Raw genomic sequence first — 20137 nt, 5'->3', positions numbered from 1 at the left:
GATTCCGCCTTCGAGTGACTGCCTGCGTGGAGTTTGCACCTTCTCCTCTGGATACTCTGGTTTTCTCCCACAGTCCAAAGATTTGCAGGTTAAGTAGGCTGCCCTTAGTATCCAGGGATGTATAGGCTCGGTGGATTATCAGGGTTACATGGGTGAGAGGTGGGGTCTGGGGAAGTTGGGTCTGGATGGAATACTCCTCGGGGACTGGATGAGCTGAACGGCCTGCTTCCACAGTGTAGGGATTCTATAATTCTGTGACTTAACTTGAAGTTCTGTTTTTTTTAACCTCCTCTAGCTCAGGGGTTGCCTGTAGTCCCAGCAGTGACCACTGCTTGAAGCTGGCCCTTCCAAAGTCAGGGCTTCCTCCTCAGATGTGGGTGGCAGTCTCACTCTTTGGCAACAAATGCACCCTCTGGTAACGTACAGCAGCCAGCTTTTACATGGGAAGGAATTCCTACCAACATATTAATCAGAGCACTGGAAATAGCAACAAGTATGACTGTCCATCCAGCCCCCTGGCTCCTCAAAAATTGAAAAACTAGCAACTGAGACAAATGCTTCAATATGTGTTTGATTATTGTTGAGGAGTTGAAAGTAAACTGATGGAATATTATTTGCTTTCTGTGACATTGAGGGCTTACTGATGCCTGTGGCGCTTGCAGTTGCTCTGAAATGTCCCAGCAACCCTGCAAGTGGATGCTGGTGCTATCCTCAATGGTATTGCTGAGGCAAAACTCCAGCCATGCTAACACTCCCAAACCTCTTTCAGTGTCAGGCACAGGTCTTAGCTCAGTTACTTAAAAGTTCCAAAATGCTGGAAGCAATTTCACTTAAAACAATGTAAAAATAAAATTAATCATTCACAAACCCTGGAGGAATATGATTTTCATTTGTGTATACTTTGTGATGAAGACTCTTTGCATAATCTTGCAATAAATTATGCTCTAGGTTTGACACAGGTATGTTATAAAATCTCTTTCCCAATCTACAAAGACTTTACTGATGCCGTTCTGATTACTTGCTTCAACCTCTTAATTAAACTTTAAATTAGCTGGGACCAAAACAGTGGTTCTGCACTTAACCTTGGAGTCACTGGGCTAGACAGGGAATTAAAAAAACACAATCAGCCAAGTATCCCTGCTGGAAAGTGAATATTGAGTCAGATCATAGCATGATTTGATTGTGATTGCCACCATAATTGAATAGTTGGTAATCATTGTTGAAAAGATGGATCACTTGTGAGCAATTCTGGCATCTGTGCCTCCAGCATGAGACAGTTCCTTCAGGAAAGGAATAAAAAAAAAAGATAGGGGAAATCCTCAAAATACTATTTCTGATGCAGAAGATGATTAATTTACATGCACACACATTGCAGAGTGGCAGCAGGGTATATTGAAAGAGTACTTAGTATCAGCATTACATTCCATTATAAAAGATGGCAATAAACACTGCATAATAAATTACCTTGTTTGAACAATGTCATAACATTACTGGACTGAGAGTATGTAAAGACACAAGGCAAGAAATTGACTTATTAGTGTTCATTTTCTTGGTGTCATGATTACCTTTAGAGTTCCAAACTTTATCATTTGTCCCTTCTGAGTTCAATTGTATGGGATGCCACATTGCTCTGCGCAAGAGCACAGTGAACTTTCATTGGAATTATTTTGAGCAGGCAAATTATGATACCATTTAGCACACAGCAGAATAATTTATCAGTTTTCAGTGTCATTACTTTCTCCAGTACTACTTCCAAAAATATAAGCATTCGATTTCTCACTCCCAAGAGATCCTTTCTCCCTGAGCATTTCTGGAAAATTATTTGAGTCTTCTTCTGTAAAGACAGAACTGAAGTAATTATTCAATTGCTCTGCCATTTTCATGTTCTCCATTTTTAAATTTCCAATTTCAGATTGTAAGTTGTTTATATTTATCTGTGCTAAACTTTTTCTTCTTACATATTCATGGAAGTTCTTATAGCTGGTTTTATATTCCTGGAACTTTAGTCTTATACCCTAAATTTCCCCTCCTAATCAACCACTTGGTCCTCCTTTGTTGCATTCTAAATTGCTCCCAGTCCTCAGGCTTGTTGCTTTTGTTGAGCAGCTTTATATGATTTCTCTTTGGATGTAATACAACCCTTAATTTTTTTTACTACCTGTGATTAGGCCATGTTTCCTGCTGCATTCTTTCAGAAATGTTTAATTGTTGTGATATATGCATTTGTTCTTTAAATATTAACCACTACCAATACACTGTCATCCATATTAATGAAGTTACCCTGTCAATTACAGACAATTCCCTCCCTTATACTTTCATAATTTCCCTTGTTTAAACTGGGGACAATTGCTTCAAATTGGATTACTTTACTTTCTATCCCAAAGAAGAGGTTTATTATGTTGTGGTTACTTTATCCTAACTTTGTCCTCTCTTAGAGAATGAATAGAGATCATACAAACCAGACCAAAGCTTCTGAAAAAAGGAGGAGAAAGAAGAGGAAAAGACTTCTTAATATGATGATGTAGTTTTCTGAGATGTTCAGGGAAACACGTGAGACATCAGCATTTCAGCAGGAACATGCTCAGTGAAATCTGCCACATCAACAATGACCTCAGAGCAGGGTCAGAATGGCATTGCCAAAAGTTATGAAGGTGACCACGGAGATTTTGTTTGCAGTTCAATACTTCCGGGTTGGAGATGGAGATCTTTGTCACATTTTAGTCCACCATTTGGTAAGGAATGTCACTGAGGTTCTTTATTCAAAGGAGTTCAAGGACATTTCATTCTTCCTTGCCAGAGACAAACAGCTTTGTCAGGATTCCACATGTTGTAGGGCTCCATTCCCTACACATACACATTCCACTTTTCAGACATAGCATATCAACCCAATTGTACACTGGAACCAAAATGGATTCCACTCACTCAATGGTGTGTAGCTGCAGGCAATGAATCATACAACTAGGTCAAAGGCTGACATTATGGCAGCAATCATGATCCCTTAATTTTGTGGCAAATAGTGCCAGCTATATTTGAATCCCCGCAACAAAGCAAATGATGGCTACTGGATGACAAAGGTTTTCTGCTGAAGTCATGGCTGATGACTCTGTGAACAACACATGCACACATGCAAAATATGCAAGGACTGAGTGCCAGGAAGTATCATTTGCCAGTGCTTCTTGTCAGTGCTGCTGGGGTTGTCGAACTGCTGGAAGGAAGGCTGCTGCCCTTCAGTGAAGGAGACTGCAGGTGGTCTTGAAGAACGACCTTAACCAGCTCAGGGCCCAGCAGTCGCAGCTTCCAGCTGCACCATCTTGGCTTGGGTGGCAGCAATCTGAGTTGGTTTGTTGACAAATAACAGCAAGGGCACTGAGGGGGTTGTAGTATGGAAGGTGACCTGAGAGAGAATTGTTCTGTGGAGCCAATGCCTGAGGGCAACACATCAATACCAGCGAATTGCTAATGGTATCCTACAAGTCCCTTTGAACACTGCTCGCAGCAGTGCCCAGAGGATGGGTCAGGAATCTAGTGAGGGGGTATGGAGGGGGAGGCAGAACTCCACCTTAGTCCCTCTTGGGAGCCACAGCTCAATTCGGTGTCCATCTGGCATGCCTGCTACATGTCTTCTCTCTTTGGAAATACATTGCTGGCTGATCTGAGGCCTAGCAGCTCTACCCTCTCAGCAGCACCACAGGGAGCGGTGGTCACTGCTGGGATTGTTGTCAATCTGGAGAATCAGCATTGATACCATGCTCATGAGGTGTAGGAGAGGCAATAGTCAATGGTATTATCGCTAGGCTATTAATCCAGAGACCCAGATAATGTTCTTGGCTTCAAGTTCCACTATGGAGGAATTTTAATTTGATAAAAATTAGTTAGAATTAAGTGTCTAGTGATAATTGTAAAACCATTGTCAGTTATAGAGTCATAGAGATTACAGCACGAAAACAAACAGCATGGTCCAACCCGTCCATGCCGACCAGTTATCCTAACTCAATCTAGTACCATTTGCCAGGACCTGGCCAATTTCCCTCTAAACCTTTCCTATTCATATACCCATCCAGATGCCTTTTAAATGTTGCAATTGTACCAGCCTCCACCACTTCCTCTGGCAGCTCATTCTATACACGTACCACCCTCTGTGTGAAAACGTTGCTCCTTAGGTCCCTTTTAAATCTTTCCCCTCTCACTCTAAACCAATGCCCTCTAGTTCTGGACTCCCCACCCCAGGGAAAGGACTTTGTCTATTTATATTATCCATACCCCTCATAATTTAGTAAACCTCTATAAGGTCACCCTACAACCTCTGATGCTCCAGGGAAAACAGCCCCAGCCTGTTCAGCCTCTCCCTGTAGCTCAGATCCTCCAACCCTGGCAACATCCTTGTAAGTCTTTTCTGAACCCTTTCAAGTTTCACAACATCTTTCCGATAGGAAGGAGGTAACTTAGCTCTATAAGGTCACCCCTCAGATTTTATAAAGCTCTATAAGGTCACCCCTCAGCCTCCAACACTCCAAGGAAAACAGCCCCAGCCTGTTCAGCCTCTCCCTATAGCTCAAATTCTCCAACCCTGGCAACACCCTTGTCAATCTTTTCTGAACCCTTGCAAATTCCACAACATCTTTCCAATAGGAAGGAGACCAGAGTTGCACATAATATTCCACAAGTGGCCTAACTAATGTCCTGTACAGCCGCAACATGACCTCCCAACTCCTATACTCAATGCTCTGATCAATAAAGGAGAGCATACCAAATGCCTTCTTCATTATCCTATCTACCTGCGACTCTACTTTCAAAGAACTATGAACCTGCACTCCAAGGTCTCTTTGTTCAGCAACACTCCCCGGACCTTCCAATTAATTGTATACGCCCTGCTTGATTTGCTTTTCCAAATGCAGCACCTCGCATTTATCTAAGTCAAACCCCATCTGCCACTTCTCAGCCCATTGGCCCATCTGATCAAGATCCCATTGTACTCTGAGATAACCTTCTTCGCTGTCCACTACACCTCCAATTTTGGTGTCATCTACAAACTTGCTAACTATACCTCCTACATTCACAATCACCTGATGAAGGAGCAGCGCTGCAAAAGCTAGTGCTTCCAAATAAACCTGTTGCACTATTACCAGGTGATTTTTAATTTTTGTACACCCCAGTCCAACACTAGCACCTCCAAATCATGACTAATTATGAGGGCATTGAATTCTTCACTGGCTCCAACCCCATTTCTGGACAGAACCACTACAGGAGCTGTCTCAATGATGACCAACACCATCTCCATGAGTGTTGGACCATGCTGGTGAGCATCCTATTGATTCCATTGGTGTACCACCATTTTCTGCGAGAGAATGTGAAGTGTATACTGAGAGTGGTGCAATTTGTTTGGCTGCTAAAGTTATCATGGTTGATTTGCTATCTGTTCCTATTGCACTTTGAGTACATGTCTGGACAGCCTTCTGACCATCTACAGGTACACAAACTCCCTTTGATTTTTCACCCTCTTCCAATCCTCCAGTGCTTCATTCAAAAATCTTGGAGACCACTTTCCCCAATTGTATCAGGTTTCATTATTTCCCAAAGTAGATTTTACTTGATCTACAACTGCAAGCCCCTGCTCCAGCCACAATGCTCCTTCTCTTTATGAAGCACCAGCCAGCTATCACTGATGCTGGCAAATAATGGCATTGGAGCACCTGCTGATGTGTGCAGACAATGAACAGCAATGTTAACACTGGCTGCACACAGCAATCATTCAAGTTGGAATGCCGCCTGCATCACACTGAAAAGATATATATTAACTGCACATTGCAATCCCTCCGTCTGTTCACAGGGGATATCCAATTTTACCCTCAATCATAAATCAGCGATCTAAGTCAATATGTATCTGTTTAAACATAACCAGTATTTGGATGAAACACAAATGGAAGGTGCACAGTATAAATTTCAAACAGAAATTTGAAGCAGAACCTCGACAATATGTTAGGAAGCACTGGCTGATTAATATTAACAGGAGATTTACAACCTCCTCAGTTCAGAGGACTGACTCCAAGCTGGCGGCTACAGCCAATGTACTGTGCACAAGTAAATAAAGGGTGACTTGGTGATGAGAAACTGGTCTCTGTGCAGTTATTTCACTGGCGATGGGAATGAGATGTGACTTTGGGTTAACCTTGAATGAGGTGCTGAGAGATCATTTGGTATGTGGGATTAATGATGTAACCACGCAGAAGTGTTTACTAGCTGAAGTCCAACTGGACTCCAAACAAGTACTACAGCTGCAAGTGGAGCATGGGAGCTACAGAGCATCCCAATGGAAGTGGACTCTCTCAACTATCCAACTGAGTTTGGGGACCGTCACTTGATTGTTGCAATTGCAGAGCCTCACACAGGGCATATCCTGAGCAGAGGGACCCTAGGCCAGCCCACAGCAGAACCCCACAACAAAGCTGAACCTCAGCCAAGTCGTTAAAAAGTACTTCATGGGCCAGCAAGGCATTGGAGTTGCTAAGGGTATTTGGACTTGAGATAACAAAGAAGTCCTAGGCGACATGATATGATTAAGAAAACTTATAGGCCGGTACCCAGGAGAGTGCACACCCTGGAAGGTCCTCCTACAGGTGATTTAGAACAATAGCTTGCTTAATGACATCCAAATCAGAACCGATTAAAATTAAGTTTTGCATGAAGAGTCACCCAGTTCCCATGGAGGTCGATATTGGCACAGCTGTATCTGTGGCTGCAGAAACTCTCATTAACAAAATTCACTCAGGTCTCCAACCCTTAAGTTTGCACAAGACCTCAGCCAGACTGAGGGCCTATACTGGGGAATCGTTGCAGATTGAGGATATGACTTCTGTTCCGGTCTCCAATGAGAAGCAATCGGTGCAGTTGCCACTGATGGTAGTTAAAAGCTCAGGCCCTCATCTATTGGGGCAGAATTGGTTAAGAAAGATCCAATTTGATTGGCCCAACATTCTTCCATTAGAAAATAGCTGCCCAGTGAAGTCCTAATGAAATACCCAGTTAATGAATTATTACAGAATATTCCACTGTAATCTGACCTCCATCTTCCAACATAACCTTTACATCTGCTTTCGGAAAAGAGTCAGCCCTGGAAATGGTCGTGTATCCACCAAGTAACCTTTAGGGAAGTAAAAAAGCAGCTATCATCATCGAAAGTGTTGGCCCACTACAATCCAAAGCAGGAGGTAGTGTTGACATGGTATGCCTCCCTGTTTGTATTTCAGGGAGGGCTCGAGGCAATCAAAGGGGCCAAAGCCACTTTACATGCCGACCAATTCCACGATGCTGCAAGGCCCGCCTAGTGCCATTTGCTTTGTGGGCAAAATTAGAGGCAGAAATCAGGAGGCTGGAGAGCAAAGGAATCATCAAACCAATGCAGTTTGCAAAATGGGCAGCACCAGTCGTACCGATTGTGTTGCCTGATGACTCAGTTTGTCTTTACAGGGATTTTAAGCAAACAATAAACAGCTTCTCACAGCTGGATAAATTCCTGATCCTTCTCAAAGAGGACTTGTACGCAAAGTTGACAGTGGGGGTGAGGGAGAGTTATCCTTGACGAAGCCGGACATAAGCCATGCCGACCCCTGATTGTGACTAAATGAGGAGTCCAAGAAGTAATCTACAGTTAATACCCATAAGGGTTTATATCAATATACAAGATTGCTTTTTGGGGTATCATCAGCCTGTGCCCTTTTCCAGTGGACCATTGAGAACATTTTACGTGGACTACCCCAGTTTGCCATTTATCTGGATGATGTCTAATAACCAGGAAGACCAATAAAGAGCACTTGGAGAACTTGGACGTAGAGCTTAAACATTTCTCCCATGCAGGTGTACACCTTAGAAGGGAAAAATGTGTGTTCCAGACACCCCAAGTGACCTACTTGAGTTATAGAGTCGATAAAACTGGGTTGCACCTGTCGGAAGAGAAAGTGAGGGCGATCAAAGAAGCCCTGGCTCCCATAGCTGTACCAGAGCTTAGGGCTTTCCTTGGGTTAGTGAATTATTATGGAAAATTCCTACATAACCCTGGCCTCCATCTTGGCACCTTTACATCTGCTGTTGGAAAAGAGTCAGCCCTGGAATTGGTTGCGTAGCCCCAAAGTAATCTTAAGGGAAGTGAAAAAGCAGCTATCATCATCGAAGGTGTTGGCCCACTACAATCCAAGGCAGGGGGTAGTGCTGACATGGTATTTGGGGTAATGTCGGCTCACCAGTGCCCCAATAGAGAGAAATGCCCGATAATGTAAGCTTCTGGACTTCAGCTGATGCTGAACACAAATATGCCCAGATAGAGAAGTAAGGTTTGGTGGTCATCTTTGGTGTGAGGGTGTTGCACCAGTACCTTTACGGCTGGGAATTTGTCATAGTAACAGGCCACAAATCCCTGCTAGGGCTACTGAGGGAAGACAAAGCAGTGCCACCCATAGCTTCTGGTAGAATTCAGCAGTGGGCCCTTATTCTCTGCATGTACAAATACAGGTTAGATGCCTTGAGCTGCTTCCCTCCAGCAGATACTCCATCGGTGAGGCATCCCCTGGAAGACTCCATTCTAGTGCTAAACTTCCTGGACACCCTTCTGGTCACTGCTGACAATATTCAATTTTGGATACAAAAAGATCCTGTCCTAGCAAAACTAAAACAGCGAGTGGTAATGGGAGAGACAGAAGGGCCATCGCAACCAGGATTGAAACTTGGCAAGACCAGATGACCGCAGAGGACGACATACTGCTGTGGGGAGCAATGGTAATTGTCCTGAGTAAGGGGATGCCACCAAATACTGGCTGAACTCCACTAGAGTCAACCAGGGGTTTTCAAGATGAAAATGTTAGCTAAGTGTGGTGGCCAGGGTTTAATACCAACATACTGCATTGGTGGGGCAGTGCCCAGAGAGTCAACAAGGACAAACATTGTCACCACCGGTAGCCCCACATTCATGGGAATGGCTGAGTAAACCTTAGACCAGGTTATAGTTGACTATGCCAGTCCTTTCATGCACTCAATGCTCCTAGCCATTATGGTTGTCCATTCAAAGTGACTGGATGTCCATAAAGTCCCTTCGGCAAACTCAGGGATGGCAACTGAGAAGCTGCGAGCATTGTTTGTGATACAGGGACTCCAGGAAGTATGGGTCATGGACAATGTAATGTCATTTACCAGGAGGGACTTTGAGTATTTCCTGAAGTTGAATGGCTTTTGGCATATAAGGACAGCTTCATATCATCCATCGTCCAATGGTCTTGTGGAAAGAATGGTCCAAATGTTGAAGGCAGGCTTAAAGAAGCAGCCTACAGCTTCAGTCAATACCAAACTGTCCCAGTTTCTGCTCGATTATAGGACCATTTCACGTGCAAATACAGGGATAACTCCAGCAGAGTTGCTTATGAAGAAAGACTCCACGCCAGGTTAAATCTGATTTCCCAGACCTGAGGGGGAGGGAGAAACAGCAGCAAGAATGCCAATACCAGCCACATACCTCCACTAAGAAGGAGAGACAATTTAATTCGGGGCACGAAGTTTGGAGCCAGAAGCAGGGGAATGATCCTGTATGGTGTTGACAAGAGGTCAGGTCCCATCACTTACAAAGCTCGGGTAGATGATACAGTCCTGAACAGCGCGTGGATCACCTGAAAGCTGTTACCTCACAAACAGGGCAGGAGCAAAACATACCTGGCCCCTCAGAACAGAACAGGGAAGTCTGTTGGAAACCAAAAGTTCTCCCCCTCCATCTAGTGTCAAGGAAACTTCGGAGTTCAAGTTGGATGCAAACTCAATACGATTACCGCCAAAAGAAGAGGAAGAAACTGTCCCAAGATGCTCCAGATTCAAGAAACGGGCTACGGTCCTGTAGACGCTGGCTGTGTTAGAGTCCGAATCAGAGGAACTGGGCCTGGGTGAAAACGTCACAGGAAAAGTACAAGAGAAAGACCAAGCCCACATCCCTGGACGTAGCAGGGGAGGGATGTCATGATTGAAACCAGATAGACCTCGTTGAATCCTAGGCCCTTGATTGGAATTGTTAACCTGGGCCAATCAGGAGGCACTGGCTGACTAAAAAGCAGGGTATTTCTGCTCCTGGGCCTGGCCAAACTGGCCATCAACAGGTCCAGGCAGCGGGCTGTGGAGGGGGTCGTTAAGGCCGACTGCCTGCCCCTCTTCCGCGGTTACGTTAGAGCCCGGGTGTCCTTGGAGAAGGAGCCCGCGGTGTCCACCAACACCCTGGAGTTGTTCAGGGGGAGGTGGGCACCGCAGGGAGTGGAGTGCATTATTTCCCCCTCCAACTCTATTTTGATTTAGTCTCTACCCTCCCCTTCACTGTTTTGATCACACAGCACTGCCCTTTGATGTGAAGGGCAGTGTTTGTCACTGGCCACTCGGGTGTTTTCCTATCTTCCTGGTGATGGAAATTGAATAAAGATTCGTGCACCTTGTGTCTCTCACTGTGTCTCACACCTACACACACACACCATGGGTGCTGGGGAAAAATAAGCACTACTGCAGTTAGGCGGTAGTGTGGGGGTTAAAAAAAGAGAGGAAAAAAAAGCAGGGTATTTCTCCAGTGGAGTGCTCACTACTCTGGCATCCTCCCCCTTTCTCTTGGGGATATGGGGTGGAGGGTGCTGCATGCAGCGGGGTCCCCTACAACCGCAGATTGCGGTGGTTCGTGGACTCCCAGCTCAACTGCTCCTTCTGTGGCGCTGTGGAGTCCATGGACCAGGTTTATACGGGGTGTGGCCGTTTGCACTTCCTTTTTCATTTTCTTAAAAACCTTCTTCTCTGTTTTTAGTTACATTTCAGTCCCACGCTCCTGATCTTCGGGCACCCGGTATGGAGGGGGGATGGCAGGTCTGAGGACCTCCTCGAGGGTCTGCTCCTGGGCCTGGCCAGAATGACCATAAGCAGGTCCAGACAGTGGGCTGTGGAGGGGTTCATTAGAGCTGACTGCCTGTCCCTTTTCTGCGGTTACCTTAGAGCCCGGGTGTCTCTGGAAATGGAGCACGCGGTTTCCACCAACACTCTGGAGTTGTTCAGGGAGAAGTGGGCGCCGCAGGGAGTGGAGTGTTTTATTTCCCTCTCCAACTCTATTTTGATTTAATCCCTGCCCTCCCCTTCACTGTTTGATCACCCAGCATTGCCCTTTGATGTGAAGGGCACTGCTTGTCACTGGCCACATAGGTGTTTCCTTTCTTCCTGGTGGTGGAAATTGAATAAAGATTCATGCACCTTGTGTCTTTCACTGTGTCTCATACCTGCACACACACAAGAAAAAAACTTTTCCGCAGTGGAGGGCTTTATACATGGGAGTCTTCCCTCTTTCTCTTGGGGATCTGGGGTGGAGGGTGCTACATGCAGCAGTCCCCTGCAACTGCAGATTGTGATGGTTCACAGACTCCCAGCCCAACTGCTCCTTCTGTGGTGCTGTGGAGTCCGTGGACCACGTATATATGGGGTGTGGGCAGTGGGCCATGGAGGGGGTCATTAGGGCCGATTGCCTGCCCCTCTTAAAAAAAGAAAAAAAGGAAACAAAAACAGGAAGTTTAGAATCTCCTCAGTTTGGGGGACTGACTCTGATCTGGCTGGTCACAGCCAGTGTATTGTGCACAAGTAAATAAACAATGATTTAGTAATGGGATACCAGCTTTTATGCAGTTATTTCAAGCTCTATCCTGGAAGTCCTTCCTAAGGGCATTGTGGTCTCCAGTGGTTCAAGGGGGCAGCTCACCACCACCTTTTCAAATACAACAAGGGATGAGCAATAAATACTGCCCCAGCCAGCAACACCCACTTCCCACTAGTGAATATAAAAAAAGCTCGATGACATAAAAGTTATCGTAAAGGTTTATAGCAATCAATTTTGAGGAGATTCTTTCTTGTTTTTGTACTGATCATTGAGGCGTTCTGTATTTCACTCTTCTGTTTCTAATAAAAGTTCTCTGTGGTATAGGTTTTTCCTATTGAAAGCAGCTTTGCACAAAATCATTTATGAAATGGTTTGATATGAACAGAATGCTTATACAGGAAAGAACATTTTCTAAAAATTTTGGAAATGCGATATTTCACACTCTAATCTTCATAAGGGGTCTACAAGGTCTGAATTAGTCTAAATCCTTTTGCATTTTATATTCACGGTTTTAAATTAACTCCAATAAAGAAAAGCTCTTCATCAATGTAGAGTGGTAAGTATGTGAATAACGTCATATTTTCAAAGCAGCAAAGCTTCAGGGCTTCCTGATCTCTGTAGAAGTTATGGAATTTATCTTGTTTATATTTCACTGGTTAGGGAGCCCTCATGAATCATAATCAGCAAATGGGGAACCGTCTTAACATCAAAGTAGCATTGTGATATCCAAAAGAAAACAGTTTATGTTCCTTCTGAAAATTCAGACTGAATATTATCTCCTAAAAGAACAGGTAGATGTTTGGTGAGATGTTAAACAGCAAAACTGCACCAACACACTTCCAACCTGTTCACCTCAAAGTTCAATGGACATGGAGTAACTACCAGACAATCCCTGTCCCTGAGGAGTACTGATAAATTCCATATGGGGTCTGTGCTATTTGTTGCCCTGATATTTGTTGATGCGTATACACCTCCCTATTTTAGTCAGGAACAATTTGCAGTACTCTGGAGACAGTAAGGGCTACAGATGCTGGAAACCAGAGTCAATAGATGTGAAGCTGGAAAAGCACAGCAGGTCAGATGGGATCCGAGAAGCAGGAAATTCAACTTTTTGGACCAAAACCCTTCTTCAGGACTGGGGAATGCTACCAACTGACTAGGAGCAAAGCCTGACAAACAGTGAAACTGACCATCTCACCTTTGCCACAAGAATGGCTGGTGTGGCAAATGGAAATAGCACGTTTGTGCACCATCAGATGCTGCTGCAAGGTTTGGGTTAATGTACATCTGTGGGACAGAGTTGAGACATCTTAGGCTGGATTCTGATCCATAATTAGACAAAAGACAATAAGAAAGAATTCAAGTCCTGACACCTATCACTGATTGTATCCCATATGGGCACTTGGCAGCAGAAGCTAGGGCTCAGGCAGTCAGCACAACTTTCATTTAATCTTCCTTTTTTGAACAACTTTTCCAAACACCATAAGAATGGTGAAAAACTGAAATTTTAGTAATCTGATAACTTCACAAAAATAGATAATTAAATGGACCAAATTAAAAGCTTTCTATTTCAATGCCCTTAAACTGTAAATAGTTGTTACTTTTAAAATCACTCTACCCATAAGTGAAATAATAAGTTAACTTCTGATTTATACCTATATCAGAGCAAGTACCAAAGCAATTCTACTAGATTAGTGCTGTGAAATTACTTTACTTAGTACAGCTGTCATTATGATGCCACTAATTATTGAGCCTTCATTTGGTAAATTTCTATATTCATAGAATCCCTACAGTGTGGAAGCAGGCCATTTGGTCTATCAAGTCCACATCAATCCTCTGAAGAACATCCCACCCAGACCCATCCCCGCACCTCCCATGGCTAATCCACCCAGCCTGCACACTTCAGCATGGCTAATCCACCTAACCTGCACATGTTAGTTCTGTGGGAGGAAACCTGAGCATCTGGATGAAACCCACACAGTCACCTGAGGATGGAGTTGAACCTGGGTCCCTGGTGCTGTGAGATAGCAGTGCTAACCACTGTGCCGCCCACAGACACTGTACTAGCTTGCTGTAAATATACTGGTCAGTTAAATCCCTTTCACTTCAGTGCAATAACACTCTTGTATCAGGATATAGAAAACAGCTTTTCTCACATAACTCTTCATGTCCCTCTTTACAATAACAATGACAATTGACACTTGACCCAATAATGGTAAAGTCCTAATATCTCCACAATATAATTTATTTGATGTTTAATTAAGAGCTGCATGAAACCATGTTCAGCTTAGTCTTCATGTGCGTGGATTAACTAAGATGGAAGGATATTAATTAAATAAGATTACAATCATAACATGGAAACATAGGTTTCAAATCTTATGCTAAAACACCTTATATTGTTCAACACCACTGTAAAGGTTTGACATAAGCAATGCGCAGAAAGATACATCTTCTATTTATATATCTTTTTTTCACTATCTCAGGATATCCCAAAATGCTTTAGAACTTATTAAATCTTATTGTAGTTACCAAGATCAGAAATACGGCAACTAACTTGGGTGCAGCTACAACAGATTGCACTGAAACAAACTAGTAGCATTTTATAGACATTTGAAGATATAGAGTATTAGAAATTATTATTTAAAGGAAAAAAATATGTACATCAAATAGTACAAATAATTGTATTAGAATTCAAGACATTGAATCATAAAGAAGTAAAATCGGAGGCTTATAATGATGGGGAATGTCTGCCATGTGGGTAATGTAAGAAAATTCAAATTTCAAGATAAATAATAAACTTCCCAAGAATCAAACATAATTATGCACAACCCAAAGAACTAGACAACAATCTGACTGACTGATAACCTTGTACTGATGGCAGCAAGTAATAAGCAACACTGTTTTCGTTAGCAGAACATAACATCTCATCAAATCTTCTGCAAGTGTCTAATGGATGGCAATTAACAGCTTTTAAACAGGGATCCTCATCTCAAGCACATTTTATTAAGTGATGCTTTAAAAAAAACTGGAATCAGTTTTATACCTTTATTTATTTCTGATGATATTTTTGGCATTATTACTGAACCACATACTCTGGATATTTTTAACTAATAATTTAGAAATGTGATTTTTTTTTCAAATAAAGGCTGCTACAGAATCCTCACAGTGCAGACATTTCTCTGAAGAGCATCCACCCAGATCTTATTGAACTCCCCTCTTAATATTAATTTGTGCATTTGTGTCTTGCACTACAAATTCTTCTCATGTTTAGTAATTAATAAACTCATTTTTTGTTATTTCAAGAAAGCTTGTTTAAATTTACTCCTTTTAAAACATCAGTCCATTTGGATCTATGAGAAAGTTATCCATGGGGAAGGATATGATTTTTAAATTAACCTTGTTGTAACTAAACAAGGGGGTGGGTTAATAATGAAGGAAAGCCAGTTCATCCTTCTTTATCCAGGAGCTTAACGATTTGATGCATCCAATCTGAAACTGTAACAAATTGAGGAACCTTACCATGGCCTGATAGTAACATTTATAACATACTCCTAGTTGACAGAATGATGGAAACTAACCAGGAGGATCTATTTAGTCCAACATTACAATGGAATTGAATTTCACTGGTGTAAGTAGAAACTTGACTACATTAGCAGCCATGTCATTTTAACTGTAATGAGAATAGTCAAATCCTTACATGGCTTAAACAATACCACTTCCCTTTCAGATTAAACAGTGCTGTCAGCATTCATTGACTGACAGAAAATTCTTCAATAATTTGTAGACCCAAAAATGTATTAAATTTCATCTTTAGTCATAACAGTTTAATTTTTGAAATACTGATGTTGAAACGTCCAAATTAAAGGGATAACACTACATTGCACATAATGAGCAAACCTTGATAACTTTAATTTTAAAAGCAATAGGCACGCAAAATAAGGCCTATCTCTACACGAATAGTAATAAGTAGCTAAAGTAAACATTAGTCAGGGCATAGTGTTCCCATTAAGAGTTATTTACTGTATTTAGTGATGCTTAGTTCAGATTTCATTAGAGAATGAATTATTAAATAAGCTGCGATAGAATCATCACTTTTCTGATCCTTTTGATGATGTTACCTTATTCAGGACACAACCAAATATGTTCTGGCAAGTTAGCTATGTGTCTCATTAGAAGATGCAGCTGCACTTTATGTGTCACAGCAGCAATGGATGGCAACCACACCAGTCCTAACCTTCAGAAAAATCTCCGACAACTTTAGATATGCGAGCAGATGGCATGGTGACAGCAAAATGATGAAGGAATCCCGATGGCTGGATAAAGAGCTCATGATCTCAGTAGATCTCTGACACTATACCGTCATAAATTCAAAGAGTCATACAGCACAGAAACAGACTCTACGGTCCGACTCACCCATCCTGACCAAGTTTCCCAAACTAAACTAGTCCCACTTGCCATATCCCTCTAAACCTTTCCTGTTCACACACCTGTTCAAATGTCATTTAAATGCTGCAATTGTACTTGCATCTACCACTTTCTCTGGCTGTTCATTTCACGCGTGAACCTCTGTGTGAAAACGTTGCCCTTCAGGTCCATTTTAAATCTTTCCCCTCTCACCTTAAAAATATATTCTCCAGTTTTAAACTCCCTCACCCTAGGGAAAAGACCTTGGCTATTTACCTTATCCATGCCCCTCATGATTTTATAAGCCTCTGTAAGGTCACACCTCAACATTCTATTCTCCAGTGAAAAGGGATTCTGCCTATCCAGAATCTCCTTATAACATAAGCTCCAGACCTGGCAACATCCTGGTAAATCTTTTCTGAACTCTCTCCAATTTAATAATATCCTTCCTTTAGCAGGGTGACCAGAACAGCACAGAATACTCCAAAAGTGATCACACCAATGTCCTGCATAACCTCAATATGACATCCCAAATCCTATACTCAGTGGTCTGAGCAATGAAGGCAAGCGTGCTAAACACCTTCTTAGCCACCTTGTCTACCTGTGATGCAACTTTTAAGGAACTATGGACATCAGTTAAATCTGTGGTTTATGAAATATAGTTCAATGCAATGTGAATTTCAATTAGAGCTGACAGTTTTTAATTCATAACGATAAATTTGGACTAACAAAGATTCAGTTTTTTTAATGTATACACATATTTATATATAAAGCAAACATAGCTTGCGCCACCTTTTTTGGCAACAATTGTGGCTGCAGCACATCTGCATATTAATTTGCTTCACTGACCCAGATCAGCTTTAATAGAAAAATTATAGAAAAGCTATTCTACACCTGATGTATGCAGAGCTTTTACATATCCCAGCTCTCTTGTAACAATCAAGAAACTGTCAAATTCACTTACCTGAAAACCTGCAGGAGACAGGCTCTTCACATGCCTGTCAAGCTGCTCTCACTTTCGTTTAAGAATGTCATCTATTTTGTTTTACTTCACTCCTTGAAATAAACACGAACCCAAAAGTTTAGATCGGTCTGTGATTCCTTCTGGGTCATAAAAATCTTTCATAGCATTTCTGCAATTGTGGTGGATCCAGTGATTTGCAATTTTGATTGGTCCATTTGTCATTCCTTATTATTCTTCATTACTCAGATTGTAAATTTGCTGGTAGATTTGTTCTCAGATGTTACGTCACCATACTAGGTAACATCATTAGTGAGCCTCTGATGAAGCGCTGGTGTACTGTCCCACTTGCTACTTATCTGTCTTGGTCTGTTGTGGTGGGTGATATCACTTTCAGTTCTTTTTTTCTGACAGTTTGGTAAATAGTGTCCAAATTGATGTATTTGTTAATGGAGTTCCATTACCTCTAGGAATTCTTGGCCTCTAGGAATTCCTGTGAGTGTCTTTGTTTAGCCTGTTCCAGGATAAATGTATTGTCCCAGTCGAACTGATGTCCCTCTTCATCTGTGTGTATGGATACTACTGATAGTTGCTCATGTCTTTTGGTGGCTAGTTGGTGCTCATGAATTCTGGTGGCTAATTTCCTGCCTGTCTGTCCTATGTAATGTTTGTTGTAGTCCTTGCAGGGTATTTGTATATGATGTTTGTTCTGCTGGTTTGTTCTTTAAATACATCAGGAGCTGTTTCAGTGTGGTGGTAGGTTTGTGGGCTGTCATGATGCCTTGGGGTAATCTGTTCGTCATGTCCAAGGTATCTTTAATGTATAGCAGGGTGGCTAGAGTCTCTGGGTGTGTTGTGTCTTCTTGTTTAGGTCTGTTGTGTAGGAATCGGTGGAATGCACTTATCAGGTACCCGTTGTTCCTGAATACATTGTATAGGTGTTTTTCCTTGGTTTCTCTTAATTCCTGGGTGCTGCAATGTGTTGTGACTCTTTTAAATAATGTCATCATGCAGCTCCATTTTTGGGTGTTGGGATGTTGGAGGGTATAAAACCAGGGCATTTCAAAAATTGGTCACAGCAACTGCTACTGAACGGCAGAGCAATTGCCGTAGAGAGAGAGAGCTAACTGCCTATTTAACATCTTTCTCTCAAAAAATACCCCCAACATTGTACCCTGTCATTTGTCCAATGTTGTCAATACAATAAATTCAAATTCATTTGGGTTTTAGTATCCTGGGCATAACTTAAACTGATTGGTTAAATTTGAATTGTTGTCAAAACAGCAACTAAAACACCAGGTACACATTTAACTGCCATTTGTTATATATATCTATTTTGGAACAGCCTATCTCTTAATTGTTCTGTTCTATAGCTGTGCTGTACTTTAACTTTACTTTAAAAATTCAGAAAACACTTTCTATCTTAGAATGCACATACACCCTTTGAACTTCATAACAACAAAAAATACCAGGAAGAAAGAAAGACCAAAGCTTCAGAGTGGTCATTTGATTATATCTTGCTGAGCCTGTGACTCACTGTGTCAAATGTTACCTATGTTTCCTGTCATGATCACTTGCCTCCTAAATATGAACTGTAAACGGAAAATGGCTGCAATTATACCTGAAGTGGGTAAAGTCAGTGTTTTATTTTAAACCATCTCCACATGTAGACTCCAGTTGTGAATGACGGGGACACTTCCACAGGCAATGGGCCAATGACGATTCTGGGTAATCCAAGATGGAGGATGGGAAAAATTTCTGGCTGTAACAGCTGCTCCTTTTTTGAGGTATTTTAGGTGCTGGAGGTGATTTCCTTGAATTCCAGGAGCAGCAATTACTGTTTTATATGCTGTTGCATTGTTTTGGAACTTTGGAAAAAAAAGTCAAAACAACACCAGTTTTAAAAAGGAGAACAGACAAAGGAAGCACATGGTGAGGTCAGTGCAGGAGAGAGAGAGAGAGAGAGGGAGAGAGAGAAGGAAACTGACACTGCCTTTGCTGTTTGAATTCATGTATCGCTCTGACATCGCAGTGCATCTGGGAAAATTAACAAGTAGTGAAATTCACAACTGATCTTGGAGGAACGGTTGGGTGAAGTTCACAGCACAGAATCACATAAGTTAATTGTTGTTTTAAGTGTGGCCTACAGAAAGTCTGCAGTAGTGAGTAGAGTGGGTTCTTTCTTGATTATATGTTTTTGGAGATATGTCTATTGATTAAACTTAAAATATAAGCCATAACTATTAATTTAACCTGGGGCGGTGTTTGTAGAAGAATAAGACAGTGTTATTTTCTGAGTCTATAGATTGTGAAGGAGCAAAAATGGCCTTTAGTAGAATGATATGCACTTCTTGTCAGATGTGGGAGTTTAAAGAGAGTTTAAGGGTTATTGCGGATTATATCTGCCATAAATGCTGTTGGTTGCGAAACTTATCAGATCGAATGGATCAGTTGGAGAGACAGTTAGAAGCAATGAGGAATTTGCAACAGCTACAGCATGTGATGGATGGCAGTTATAGGAAGGAGGCAAAGTCTCAAATACAGTCACATAGATGGGTTAACTCCAGGAAAGGGAAGAGAGCGAGGCAGCCAGAGCAGGAGTCTTTTGTGGATATACCCATTTCAAACAGGCATGCTGTTTTGGAAAATGTTGGGGGTGATGAATGCTCAGGGGAAAATAGCACAAACAGCCAGGTTTCTGGTATTGAGACTGGTTCTAACGCAACGAGGGGTACATTGGGTTCCAAGAGATCAATTGTGTTAGGGGATTCTGTAGTCCGAGGTACAGACAGATGTTTCTGTGGGCAGCAGCAAAAAAGCAGAATAGTGTGTCGCTTCCCTGGTGCCAGGATCAAGGATGTCTCAGAGAGGGTGCAGAATGTTCTCATAGAGGAGAGGGGCCAGCAAGAGGTCATTGTCCACATTGGAACCAATGACATAGGAAAGGAAAAGGTTGAGATTCTGAAGGGAGATTACAGAGAGTTAGGCAGAAATTTAAAAAGGAGGTCATCAAGGGTAGTAATATCTGGATTACTCCCAGTGCTACGAGCTAGTGAGGGCAGGAATAAGAGGATAGAGCAGATGAATGCATGTCTGAGGAGCTGGTGTATGGGAGAATGATTCACATTTTT

This window comes from Chiloscyllium plagiosum, chromosome 25 (genome assembly GCF_004010195.1).
Source record: "Chiloscyllium plagiosum isolate BGI_BamShark_2017 chromosome 25, ASM401019v2, whole genome shotgun sequence".
NCBI lineage: Eukaryota > Metazoa > Chordata > Chondrichthyes > Orectolobiformes > Hemiscylliidae > Chiloscyllium > Chiloscyllium plagiosum.
This window is presented reverse-complemented; position numbering follows the sequence as displayed.